The sequence below is a fragment of the Eumetopias jubatus genome, unplaced genomic scaffold, assembly GCF_037043125.1.
Source record: "Eumetopias jubatus isolate StellerSeaLion01/CBP00866 unplaced genomic scaffold, mEumJub1_p1.0 scaffold_11, whole genome shotgun sequence".
NCBI lineage: Eukaryota > Metazoa > Chordata > Mammalia > Carnivora > Otariidae > Eumetopias > Eumetopias jubatus.
In genome coordinates, this window is record NW_028274817.1 from 82,896,222 (window position 1) to 82,910,743 (window position 14,522).

At 42.1% G+C, this 14,522-nt stretch overlaps 1 pseudogene; it reads right to left on the bottom strand.

The window, feature by feature from the left end:
* Positions 1–6,831: 6,831 nt before the first annotated feature.
* LOC114203791 (polypeptide N-acetylgalactosaminyltransferase 12 pseudogene) lies at positions 6,832–9,514 on the bottom strand (annotated as a pseudogene).
* Between the last annotated feature and the right edge of the window lie 5,008 nt (positions 9,515–14,522).

The following is a 14,522-nucleotide window of genomic DNA, read 5'->3' on the forward strand; positions in this document are numbered from 1 at the left end:
AAGAAAAAGAAATTAAGGAGTTGATCCCATTTACAACTGCACCCAAAACCATAAGATACCTAGGAATAAATCTAACCAAAGAGGCAAAGAATCTGTACTCAGAAAACTATAAAATACTCATGAAAGAAATTGAGGAAGACAAAGAAATGGAAAAACGTTCCAAGCTCATGGATTGGAAGAACAAGTATTGTTAAGATGTCAATGCTACCTAGAGTAATCTACACATTTAATCCAATCCCTATCAAAATAACATCCACTTTTTTCAAAGAAATGGAACAAATAATCCTAAAATTTATATGGAACCATGAAAGATTCTGAATAGCTAGAGGAATGTTGATGAAGAAAAACAAAGCTGGTGGCATCACAATTCCGGACTTCAAGCTCTATTACAAAGCTGTCATCATCAAGACAGTTTGGTACTGGCACAGAAACAGACACATAGATCAATGGGACAGAATAGAGAGCCCAGAAATGGACCCTCAACTCTCTGGTCAACTCATCTTCAACAAAGCAAGAAACAATGTCCGATGGCAAAAAGCCAGTCTCTTCAACAAATGGTGTTGGAAATTTGGACAGTCACATGCAGAAGAATGAAACTGGACCATTTCCTTACAGCACACACAAAAATAGACCCAAAATGGATGAAAGACCTAAATGTGAGACAGGAGTCCATCAAAATCCTAGAGGAGAACACAGGCAGCAACCTCTTCGACCTTAGCCACAGCAAAAATGAACATTGAGACTTCATCAAGATAAAAAGCTTTTGCACAGCAGGGGAAACAGTCAACAAAACCAGAAGACAACTGACATAATGGGAGAAGATATTTGCAAATGACATATCAGATAAAGAGCTAATATCCAAAATCTATAAAGAACTTATCAAACTCAACACCCAAAGAACAAATGATCCAATCAAGAAATGGGCAGAAGACATGAACAGACATTTTTCCAAAGAAGACATCCAAATGGCCAATGGACACATGAAAAAGTGCTCAACATCGCTTGGCATCAGGGAAATCCCAAACAAAACCTCAATGAGATACCACCTCACACCAATCAGAATGGCTAAAATTAACAAGTCAGGAAACGATAGATGTTGGCGAGGATGTGGAGAAAGGGGAACCCTCCTACACTGTTGGTGGGAATGCAAGCTGGTGCAGCCGCTTTGGAAAACAGTATGGAGGTTCCTCAAAGAGTTGAAAATAGAGCTACCATACAACCCAGCATTTGCACTACTGGGTAATTACCCCATAGATACAAATGTAGTGATCCGAAGGGTTATGTGCACCCCAATGTTTATAGCAGCAATGTCCACAACAGCCAAACTATGGAAAGAGCCTAGATGTCCATCAACAGATGAATGGATAAAGAAGATGTGGTATCTTTACACAATGGAGTATTATGCAGCCATCAAAAAATGAAATCTTGCCATTTGCAACGACGTGGATGAAACTAGAGGGTATTATGCTAAGCAGAATAAGTCAATCAGAGAAAGACATGTATCATATGATCTCACTGATATGAGGAATTCTTAATCTCAGGAAACAAACTGAGGGTTGCTGGAGTGGTGAGGGGTGGGAGGCATGGGGTGGCTGGCTGATAGACATTGGGGAGGGTATGTGCTATGGTGAGCACTGTGAATTGTGTAAGACTGATGAATCACAGACCTGTACTTCTGAAACAGTAATACAGTATATGTTAAAAAAAAAAAAAGAAGAAGATAGTAGGAAGGGAAAAATGATTGGGGGGAAATCGGAGGGGGAGTTGAACCATGAAAGACTGTGGACTCTGAGAAACAAACTGAGGGTTTTAGAGGGGAAGGGGGTGGGGGGATGGGTTAGCCTGGTGATGGGTATTAAAGAGGGCACGTACTGAATGGAGCACTGGGTGTTATATGCAAACAGTGAATCATGGAACACTACATCAAAAACTAATGATGATTACGGTGATTAACATAACAATAAAATAAAATTTAAAAATCTTTAAAACTAAAAAAAATAAAAAAATACAACTTGCCAAACTCAACCAAAATAATATACATAATCTGATCATCTGATTAGTCCTATAACCATGAAAGATTTTGAATTTGTAATGAAAAAGTTCCAGAAAATGAAATCTCTATGCCAGTATGGTTTCATTAGACAAGTCTACCAAACACTTAGAGAATAATACCAATTTACAGAATCTCTTTCAGGATATGGAAGGGAAGGGAACACTTCTATAATTATTTTATGATTTAACTCTAATTCCAAAACAAGACAAAAGCAGCACAAAAAAGAAAACTACAGAGCATTATTTCTCATGAACATAAATGTAATAAAACAGCAAACTATTAAAAAAAAGAACTATACACCTCATGACTGCATTCGCAGCATGTAACAGAGTTCTTGGCCCATTGTAGATGTTGGACACTAACTTGTGGGACGATTGAATGGATTAATTAATTAATTCTTACTGGACCATTCCACTCCTCAGTCCCAAAGCCAAGTCAAACACAACATATCTAAAAATCGACTTATTAATGTATGTATTCCTATTCCCACTCTGCACAATTACTGGAACATACTAAGTAATACTACAAATAATATTTACCAAAAGGGTGAATGCATCAATTAAAGACAAGCTACCACTATCCAACCTCCTGAGCCCCAAATCAAATGGTAAATGGCATAGATTTTGGAGTCAAAATTGCATTCAAGTTCAGCTTTGCTATTTATCAAATGTGTGAACAGAAACAAATTTTTTAACTCTCTGAGCTTCCAAAGAACTTTTTCTTACCATCTACCATCTGACTGCTAAGTCAATGCCATATACTTTAGGCTTTTATGGGTTTTGTTTCTGTAACATTCCACTTCCAGTACCAGTAGCTATTTCAGTCAGGCTAAGCAAGAGTAGGTTGTTGTAATAAAATACAGCAAAATCTCTGTGGTTTGACATTTATTTCTTGCTTATTGGACATGCTTTACATGGATCAGAAGAGGTATTTTCTCTATATTATCCTTACTTGGGGATGTAGGATAATGGAGGCTACAACCTCTAAATCCTCACCAGTTACAGCAGCAGGAAGAAGAAAGCATGGAGAAACATTTCATCAATTCTTAATTGCTCCCAAAATAAATGACAATTTTTACTTCTTTTTATATTTCATTTATCAGAGAAAGGAACATAGCTATATTTAACTTCAAGAGAGCAAGGAAATGTGACACTTCTCATTGCACAGCATTTCCCATATTTAACACTGATAAAGAGTAGTAATATTTACTGCATATTTAATTAAAATAAATATTAATAAGTACTTGTGTCACATGGCATATATAACTCATCGGCAAACTCTGTCAACTCTACCTTCAAAATGTATCCTGGGGGCGCCTGGGTGGCTCAGTCATTGGGCGTCTGCCTTCAGCTCAGGTCATGATCTCAGGGTCCTGGGATTGAGCCCCTCATCAGGCTCCTTGCTCAGCGGGAAGTCTACTTCTCCCTCTCCCAGCCCCCTGCTTGTGTTCCTGCTCTCACTGACTCTCTCTCTCTCTCTCTCTCTCTGTGTCAAATAAATAGATAAAATCTAAAAAACAAAAAAAGTATCCTGAATCTGTCCAATTCTCATCTCCTGCAATATTAATCTCTGTTACAGATTGGGATTTTCAGAAAACAGATGCTGACATGAAGTTAGGAGTGCAAAAAATATTACAGAGTATATTTTTAAGTGTTCTCCAAGCAACAGAACCAGAGATTGCTTAAAAGGAATTGGTTCACCGACACTGGCTATTGTTAATACCAAGGCCCATACCCTTGCATTCTGGCCCAACTGCCCTTCTTGGTCAAGCTTGCCTCAGTCCAGTGAGGCAGGCCCCGCCCCCAGAAGACCAGCACAAGCCCATGCCCACACCATGTCCCTAAGGCCTAGAGTCTTAAAGGTCAGCAGGCTTGGCTGAGATAGAGCCTGGAGGGCAATATGTTGCTTTGGAGAGAAGTCAGGCAAATAACCTGAAGGCAGACAGTGTGGAAACAGCAATCTAAAGAACAACTGGGACACACAAAGGTAGAATATTCAATCTTCTTAGATTGCTTCCCTGAGAGGCAGCATTCATGGAGATGCCTCTCCGGGGACAAAAGAGCTGGTTGGCGTCATTTCCCTCACTTGCCCTTTAGCATAACCACAGAGCCACCTGCAGTAAGCAGCACTGCTTCAACACTGGCTGCCTAACTTGCTTATACCAAGTCCTACAACCATATGCTATGACAAGACTGTCCTTTTCAGTCAAGCTTGCCTCAGTCCCAGAGAGGTGGGCCCTTGCCACAGGAGACCAGCAGAAACCCATGCACATACCACGTCTCCCAACCAGAGAGTTCTGCAGGGCTTCAATTCTAGTGCAAGTAGTACCAGGTCTCATTTAACAAGCAGACCAGAGCACACCTAGTTAACAAACACCATACTCTAGCCAAGGACCAAACACTACTCACTGCAGGCAAGTAGAGGCTCTGCAGATGACTGGCCTGAAGGACAGAGCAGCCAAAACACAACAGCAGAGAGCATGCAGCACACATCGGAGATGCTCCCTGAAGCCCCAGGTCCTGGACACACATGACCTCTTCTTCATAAAGCCATTACTCCCAGGAGCAGGAAACATAACTGGCTTTTTTTTTTTTTAACATACCCAAGCAAAGACGTGGACAAAATACAAAAATGGAGGAATTCATCCCAGTGAAAGACCAAGATAAGGCCAGGCCAGAGATCTAACAGAAACAGATATAAGTAACATGTCTGATGGAGAATTTAAAGCAACGGTCATAAGGATTCTCACTGGGCTTGAGAAAAGAATAGAAGACATCAGTGATACCCTTACCACAGAGATAAATGAGTTAAAAAAGAATTAGTCAGAAATGAAGAGTGCAATAAATGAGATTGGAAACAGGCTTGATGCAATGAACAGCAGACTGGAAGAAACAGAGGAACAAATAAGTGATATAGAAGATAAAATAATATAGCTCAACAAAGAAAGAAGAATTACGCAACATGAGAATAGACATATGGAACTCAGTGACTCCATCATTCGTATTATAGGAGTCCCAGAAGAAGAAGAAGAGAGGAAAAAAAAGGGGGGCAGAAAATTTATTTGAAGAAATAATAGCCGAAAACTTCCCTAAAAATGGGGAAGGAAACAGACATCCAGATACAGGAGGCACAGAGAACCCCCATCAAAATCAACAAAAGCAGGCCAACACCAACACATATTGTAATGAAATTTGCAAAATACAGTGATAAAGAAAAATCTTAAAAGTAGCAGGACAAAAGAAGTCCTTAACTTACAAGGGAAGACCCACAAAGTTAGCTTCAGATCTCTCCACAGAAACTTGGCAAGCCAGAAGAGACTGGCATGATATATTCAAAGTGCTGAATGGGAAAAATCTGCAGGAAAGAACACTCTATCCAGCAGGACTATCATTCAGAAGAGAAGGAGAAATAAGAGTTTCCCAGACAAGCAAAAACAAAAGGAGTTCATGACCACTAAGCCAGCCCTGCAAGAAATATTAAAGTGGACTCTTTGAGTCCACTTTTTTGTCAAAAGTGACAAAGACAAAGGATCAGAGAAATCTCAGGAAACAATGACAAAACAAGTAATAAAATGGCACTAAATACATATCTATCAATAATTACTTTGAAAGCAAATGGACTAAATGCTCCAATCAAAAGACATAGGGGGTCAGAATGCATAAATAAAAAACAAGACCCATCTATATGCTGCCTACAAGAGACTCATTTTAGACCTAAACACACCTGCTGACTGAAAGTGAAGGATGGCTGGGGCGCCTGGGTGGCTCAGTCTGGTAAGCATCTGCCTTCGGCTCAGGTCATGCCTGGGCATCCTGGGCTCTCTGCTTGGCGGGGAGTGTGCTCCCCCCCCACTCTCCCTCTCTTTTTCTCAAATAAATAAATAAAATCTTCAAGAACAAAAAAAAAAAGTGAAGAGGGGATGGGGAAACATCTATCACATTAATGGACATCAAAGGAAAGCCGGAGTAGCCATACTTACATCAGACAAACTAGATTTTAAACCAAAGATGGTAACAAGAGATGAAGAAGGTTACTTTTTCAAAATAAAGAAAACAAAACAACAAGAAGACCTAACAACTGTAAATATTTATGCACCCAAAATGGGAGCACCCAAATATATAAAACAATTAATGACAAACAAAAAAGAAATAATTGATAAGATTCAATAATAGTAGAGGATTTTAAAACACCACTTATATCCATGGACAGATCATTGAAACACACCATCAGCAAGAAAACAATGGCTTTGAATGACATACTGGATCAGAGTGACTTTTTTTGTCTTGATAGAAAAATACTGGAGTGCCTGGGTGGCTCAATCAGTTAAGAATCTGCCTTTGGTTCAGGTCATGATATGGGGTCCTGGGATCGAGGCCTGCCTCAGGATCCCTGCTCAGCGGGAAGTCTGCTTCTCTCTCTCCTTATGCCCCTGCTCCTACTCTTTCTCTGCCTTGTTCTCTCTCTCAAGTAAATAAGTGAAATTCTAAAAAAATAAAAATACTTCAATGTTTTAATTCTCTGAATACCAAGAGTTAACATTTTATGACTTCCCTTTGAAATTAGGGTACTTGGGAGCAATTTTGAAGTTTTCAAAATCAGTACAAAGCTTATTAAATCCAACATCAACCTTCACAGATTGCAAAAAAGACTTCCTTATAAAAGTGGAGCAGCCAGGTTTTGGGTGGGTCTGTCACCGTACTGAGCTAAGTCTCTGTTGGGTACAGAGTCCAGGGGCCTTTCCACTCCTTCGATGAGCGCCTTGGTACAGTGACACTTTATTACATGTGTTCCTTGAAGAGCCATTTCTGATGTTCCCAATCCACGCAGTCCCGTAAGGGTGATAGGAAACTGTCCCTGAGCGAACGCCTTCCTCTCATCCTGAACGCATTTATTCGACTGTACGTGAAAAAAAGAGCCATCCTCTGGCAACATGAACTTCTGATTCTCTGTGGCAGTTTCCTGGCAGAGATGCAGGATGAGAATATCCGTTCCTGCGTCCACAGCTATGCAGGCTGTGGCTGGTGGGTGTGACAGCATGCTTCATTCTGGGACGTGTGCTCGAAAAACTGCTTCTGACCCATTCCATGACAGAGGTACAGAAGGACCCGGTGTCCCACGATTTGGTTTTCACTGGGAGGGTAAGAGTCAAAGCAATAACCTTTCGGTCTTTTGTTCCGGAACATCCCAAAGAAGGCGGGCTTGTCGTCAGGCCCGTGCAATTCTGAGTACATGTTCTCCAAGAACACCTGAAGTCCTTCCACTGGAGCTTTGCATGGAGCTGCTTCCTCTCTGTCACATCCCCAAAAGGTTCCACGCGGGCGTGGGGGTTGTGATGGCCGTAGAGCTCTTTAAATTCATCATCTACACTTCAGCTGTTCGGACGCTGCTGGCCCACAGCCTTGTTGCGGGAGTGGGGTTGAGTATACTTTTTTTTAGGAAACTGACATTCTACGTCATTAAAAGTATCTGTCCAGAGGGGCATCAAGATAACTGCAACTCTTGCAACATAGTAGCAATGTGCTTCTTGAAAGTAAACATGACATTCCTTTTAAAGATTTTATTTATTTATTTGAGAGAGAGAATGAGAGAGAGAGAGCACATGAGAGGGGGGAGGGTCAGAGCGAGAAGCAGACTCCCCGCCGAGCAGGGAGCCCGAGGCGGGACTCGATCCTGGGACTCCAGGATCATGACCTGAGCCGAAGGCAGTCGCTTAACCAACCGAGCCACCCAGGCGCCCTAAACCTTACATTTTGAAACAGTTTCAGGCTTACAGAATTACTATGAGGAGAGTAAAGATGGTTCCCATACACCCCACAGGTGATTCCCCTATTATTATCATTTTATGCTAACGGGGTACATTTGTAACATTAACGAACTGATATCGAGATGTCATCATTAACTAAAGGCTATACTTTATTCAGACTTTCTCTAATGTTGTTTTTGTGTTCCGAGATCCCATGCAGGATACAAACTCATATTTCGTACCCTTAGTATCTTCTTAGGCTTCTCGTGGCTGTGACAATTCTGTCGATTTCTGTGAGTTTTATGCCTCTGACAGCTTGAAATTAATATCAATACTCCAGAGTTCTTTAGCTTACTGTTAACATGGTATGTCTTTCTCCATCCCTTTACTTAAGCCTATCAGAATCACTGTATTGAAAATAGGTCATTGCAGACAATATATACTGCTGAAGTTTTAAAATTCACTCTGTCTCTTGATTGCTATTTACAGACCATTCCTATTTAAAGTGGTTATTGAAATTACTTGCATTGATATCAACCATGTTTATAGCTGTTCTCTATTCATTACAAGAGGCTTACTTTCCTGCCTTCTCGGGTTTTAATTGAACATTTTAAATGAAGGCAGTTTTTTTGTTCACCTCTTAGTGTCTCAGTTATGGGTGCTTAAAAACATTTTAGATCTTTCCTTAGAGGTTACATATACATTTCAAACTAATGTAAGTCCACCTCCAAGTGACATGGTTGACAAGTTGAGCGGGCAACTTGCAATATTTCTGCCCATTTTTCCATGACTGCCATTCTTTTCACTTACTCGTATGCTATACTCCCCAGCTACGTTATGACTGTCATTATTTAAACATTTATTTGACATTTATCAAGAATAAGATAAATTTTATTATTTAAACAAGTTACTTTTGGGGCGCGTGGGTGGTTTAGTTGGTTAAGCGTCTGCCTTTGGCTCAGGTCATGATCCCGGGGTCCTGGGGTCCAGTCCCACATCAGGTTCCCAGCTCAGTGGGGAGTCTGCTTCTCCCTCTCCTCCCCGCTCAGGGGCTCTCTCTTGCTATCTCTGTCTCTCTCTCTCAAATAAATAAATAAAATCTTTAAAAACATAAATAAACAAGTTACCTTTTGATCTATTAAGAACAAGAAAAATTAACTTTATTTACCTTTATGTGTTTCTTCCCTGATGCACTTCCTTTCCTATGTAAATCCAAATTTCTGACCTTTATCATTTCTCTTCTTCCTGAATAAACTCTTTCCTATTTTTTGCAGGTAGGTCTAATGGTGACAAGTCCCTTCATTTTTATTTGTCCGAGAGAAAAAGTCTGTTTACTCTGTCTTTTATACCAAATAGTTTTTCTTAGATATATAAGGATCCTAGGTTGGTGAATTATTTTTCTTTTGGCACATTAAAAATGTCCCCTAACTCTCTTCTTGCTTGCATGGTCACTCACACGACTTCACTGTAATTTTCCTCTTGTCCCTCTACGGGTAAGGAGGTTTCGTTCTCGGTATTCTTGGTGTGTGTGTGTGTGTGTGTGTGTGTGTGTGTGTGTGTGTGTGTGTGTGTGTGTTTGTCTTGGTCTGGCTTTCTTCAAGATTTCTTCTTTACCTTTTCTTTAATTCAAATTTATAGGCCATGAGGTAGCTTGCTGTCCTGTGAGCTTTCTGGGTATCTGATTCAGTGCCTATCAGTAATTTGGAAATTCCAGTCATCATTTTTCAAATAGTTTTTCTGCTCTTTTTTCTCTTACTTCCACTTCTGACATTCCGACTACGTCTATGTCATGTATTTTGAAATTGTTTCACAGTTTTTAGATGTTCTACCCCGCATTTTTTCATCTTTTTTCTGTTTGCGGTTCACTTTGGGAAGTCCTTCTTGGCCGTTCTTCAAGGTCACTGATTCTTTCCTAGGACAGGTCACAACTCCTGAGGACCCCATCAAAGACATTTTTCACAGCTATTGCAGTAGCATGAATTCTGGCATTCCCTTTTTATTCTCTTTCACAGTTTCCATCTATCTACCTCCATTACGTTGTCGACTTTTCCCATTAGAAATCTTAGCATATTTATCACAGTTGTCTTATCTTCCCTGTCTGATCACTCCAGCTGCTGTGTCATATCTGAATTGGATCTGTATTGCTTCGACTGTTTGTTCTTTCTGGAACTCAGATGATTCGAACGTTAGCCCTTTGGCTTTCGTCCCACAGCTCCCAAACTCTCTGTCCACGTTTGTTTGCTTGTTGTACCATTTTCCTTAACAACATACTCATTCCTGAACAACAGCATATTCCGTTGATCTGTCCTCAAGTTCACGGATTTCATCTTCTGTCACCTACATTCTACAATGGATCCCAGCCAGCAAGTTTTTAATTTTGTTTATTATATTTTTAAATATTTAATTTCCATTTGGTGTGTTTTATGGCATTTCTGTAACTTGGCAGAGGCTTGCTATCTTTTTTTAATTCCACAGTAATCCATAATTACTCCTTCAAGAAATTTTGTATTGGCTACTTTAAAATCTTTGCAAACTAGTCCCAAAATCTGATTCATCTCTGTTGCTCTCGGGGATTGCCTTTTCTCATTTAAGTTTTGGCTTCCCTGGCTCTACATATGAAGAACGATGTTTTATCCTGGCCTGCATAGTTTGCATATTCTGCAAAAAGACTCTTGATCCTTTCATAGGAAGTTGCCCTGTTTTAAGGTTTGGCCTGCCTGTTCTGGCCTACTTTGTGGGGGTTGTAGTCCCATAGTCACTTAGTTTCACGTGCTTTTGCAAAGCATTCCTGAACCGCGTTGTCCTGAGTCCACCTGATTTTCTGATGGGCGATTGCCAGAGATGCCCGTGGTAGCAGAAAACGCTTCCATGGGCCGTGGGGTGTCATTAGGTGGGGGTGTGGGATTCAGGACCTAAAGGATGTAGAGCATTTGCCCCTGGCCTGTTTTTCAGTCACCCAGTACCACTGGCCTTCCTACTCTACATCTGCCAGTATACCCAGGGGAGGGAGGCATCTACCATGACACCTGCTGCTGCTGGTGGGCAGGCTAGGAGCTGCAGGCCTGGGTATTTCTCCGCCACTGGGTGGAGGCACCCCAAAAGTAGTTCACCTTCTGGTGCAAATACCAGGCCTGGTTGCTTTCTGCCAGTGAGTGGAAGGACTGCAGGTGCCTGGCCTGGGTGTTGTTTTGCTGCGCAGAATACCATGAGCCACCGTATCCAGTTGGAACCTTTCTGTTGGCTGGAGTAGAGGGAAATGCTGGCCTTGGATCACCTTCTGCCATTGAAGGGACCCCTAGGAGACATGAAGCCTACTGGAGTCACCTGGGCTGGTGGTGAGGCACAACTGTGGCAGTCTTGACAAGTGCGTGGGGTGGGTCAGGCCTCTGAGAATCCGCTATAGGTGCTGCTTTGGGAAGGTGGATCCTGCTGTCTCCTTCATTTTGGGGTGCAGAGTGGATGGACCTGCCCTGCGGGCCAGGACCAGCTCTTACAAATGCTGCAGGTAGTCCCTCTTGGTGCTTCTATTGTGTGTCCATCTCTCCTTTATGTCACACTTGAGCTTCCACTTCCTACTGGAGAGTAGGGAAGCTCCGCAGGGGAATGCAGCCATCCTGTGCTTCTTTTCTCCCCTCAGGGAATTGCTGAAGGCCACACTACCCTGAGGGACAGGGCATCATTCTATAGACAAAGCACCCACCAAGTGAGAGAAGACAGCAGCTCCTCAGAAAACTCATGGGGCTAGGGAAACCAAACTTGGAGTCCAATTTACAAAGCAGTCAATATTTGAGAAGTCAGGGCCTTAGGAAGAAGAAAGGCAGCAGACGTGAGGCCTGCCTTGCGTGGTTTTCTCTCTGGAGGCATTTCTCCATACCTAAGCTGCACAGGACATGAGACGATGAAGCTGAGCAGGCAGCTGTTAAAAGTCTCAACAGATTTCTCAGCAGTCCCAGGGTGTAGGGAAGTAAAAAGAAGAGTGCAGAACTCACCAGAAAGAGGTCCCCCAGGAAACACCCCAGACTGTCAGTGGGGACCCCTGAAGTGCTGCCATCTGGGAGGGGGGAAAACCTGAGGTGGTGCAAACCTTATAAAGCCCCGAGTAGCCGTGAGTCAGCTCAGCCCCTGGCTGGATTGATGTCATGGCCCCTACCCTGGACGCCTGCCAGGGAGAAGGCGAAACTTCTATGGAGGGGAGAAGCATCATCCAGAACCACTCAGCTCTTCCATAAACAATGCCTGACACTTAATTAAACCAGCAGACATATTAAAAACCAGATTAAGAGAAAAAGGAAGAAAAAAAAATCCCCCAGAATACCCCAATAGCATACTTATCCGACATGGATTGTGAAATAATTGTGATGAATATGTTCAAGAATATGGATGACAAACTTGAGATTTCGTCGGAACACTAGAATTTCTAAATCAATCAAATAGATACACTGGAAAATGGAAAACTGAAAAATACAATCGCTGACATTAAGAATTCTACATTTGAGTGCAACAACATATCAGAACCAGCAGAATGGAGGGGGAAGAGAGAGAAAAGTTCAGGGGAAGGGCAAGCAGAAGGCTGACAGGTGCACAGGTTTGTCCGTGGGATCTCAGAGACACAACTTGTGCACAGAAGGAACAGGACAGAGGATGGTTCAAGCAGCAGCTAATACCCATGCAGCCCTTGCTGGATACTGGACACTCTGCCTGGGCTGTGCAAATCATTATCCAGAGACAGACTTAAGTACCCCTTCGAGATGGCTGCCTCTGGCCCTCAAGAGACACTTCTGCCTCCTGATCAAAAGCCCTAAAATGTTTTTATTGTGGTAAAAACGTATATATCGAGTGTGAAATGGTCACTTTAATCATTTTAAGTGTACAATTCAGTGGCATTAATTAGGTTCACAATCTTGTGCAACTGTCACCACTCTTGCCAAACCTTTTACTACTGTGAACAGAAACTCTGTACACATTGAACAATGACTCCCCCTCTGCTCTTCCCACTTAGTCCCTGGTGTCCTCTACTCTACTTTCAGCCTCTATGATTTTGCCTCCTTTAGACATTGCATATCTGTCAAATCCTAAGGGACGTGTCCTTTTGTGTCTGGGATATTTCACTTGGCATAATGTTTGCAAGGTTAACCATCTTGTAGCATGTATCCTAAAGACACTTTAAAGGTTAGAAATAAGGTTTCCATTTTCTTTTCGGTTGGCAAGAAAAATTTGGAACCAACCTTTGGGATCCCACTGTAAGCGTGTGCATAATTCACTGAATGCCTTGTCAGCCACACCTCAGATATTTTGGGGGTGAGTTTAGGCAAAGATCGAGGAAGGTTCCCCTTCGCCGACAAGTCTCCCATAATAGATGTGTTGTTTCAGTAAACGAGTGAGTGGGATGCTCTCCATTCTGTGAGACAGAAAAGAATCAAAAGGCTTTTTCATCACAGACTCCTTATTTTCTGTTCAAGATTAAATTAAGTGAGATAAGAAGTTATCTACACCGGTTCCTCAGACCTCTGGTGGTGAAGTTTCTTTTCTTAGTAGGTGAATTACTTCAAGATCAGAGCAGAGAAACTGTACTCTCTTCTCGAACTCACATCAAAGAAACTCAGCCATCTCCTGTAGGAAAGAAAAACAAACAGACAAACAAACAAAAACCAGTTTTTTCCAGGGTCAGTGTTTGTGGACACAACCTGTTCACCGTTTCTCTCACATTAGGCGACTCTTCTCTGATAATACACCCAATATAATCGACAGAGACAGCACCCAGACACCACACTACTTCTCCTTTCTCATTTGGGTATCTGAAGGGTTTGCTTCGTCTATTACAAGACAGATTTTATAACTAATAGGCAAGCATGGAACTATCAACAGGATAATAATAGAATTAGTAATGATGGGGCATCCTCCTGTGTCCTTGGTCTTACTCGCCTACAGGACCTACTGTGAGCAGGTATGCTTCTTACCTTCAGGGCCTTGATTTTCTAGGAAGAGTTGAGTAAGTCCACAGTTAAGTTTTCAGAGGAGAGAGGAAATGTCACATGTCAACAGGTGAGTCTGCCGGATTATGATGGCTCAACCGAGTTTCTCATGACATATGAAAACATTGATTGAAATGTAATGGAATATTTTTAAAACATCCAAAGACTAGATCCTGAGTTGTTTTAGTAACGGGAAGTTCCCTCTCCCCAGTACTCTTCACAAGAGACTCACACACCAAGAACTCGTCAGTCTACAAATGGCGTTGAGCCACATGCATCTACCTAACTAGAGAACAGAGCGTTCAGTTGGCAGGATTCTCATCTCAGGAAACACAATCCTTGAGGACAGAGGAGAACTGAGTCACGCCCTTCTGGCATGGGGTAAAACGCGGTAGGGGAGCAAAGTCGACATAAAAAAGAACAACTATTTGCCTTTGTCAATGGCAACCTAGTATTGGCATGAAATGGAGTGTGGGGCATAAGAAAGGCCTTCCGGGAACTTCCTCTGATGTCCTGGCAGGACATCAGCAGGCCTCTGGTGTCATGACAGAGGCACGTGGAACCAAATGCACATCAGAGGCATTCTTTGTGATTATGGTCGGGCGTGCTGGCAACACGACCCGGATGGCAGCGACCTCTGAGTATGGTAAGATTGCTAAGTCTCGGAGACACTCTCCCTAGTCGTGTGTTAGGCCTTGAAGTCTTCTTGTGTCAGTGCATGGCTGAGCTCATGTGACCCCACATGTCACGTTTG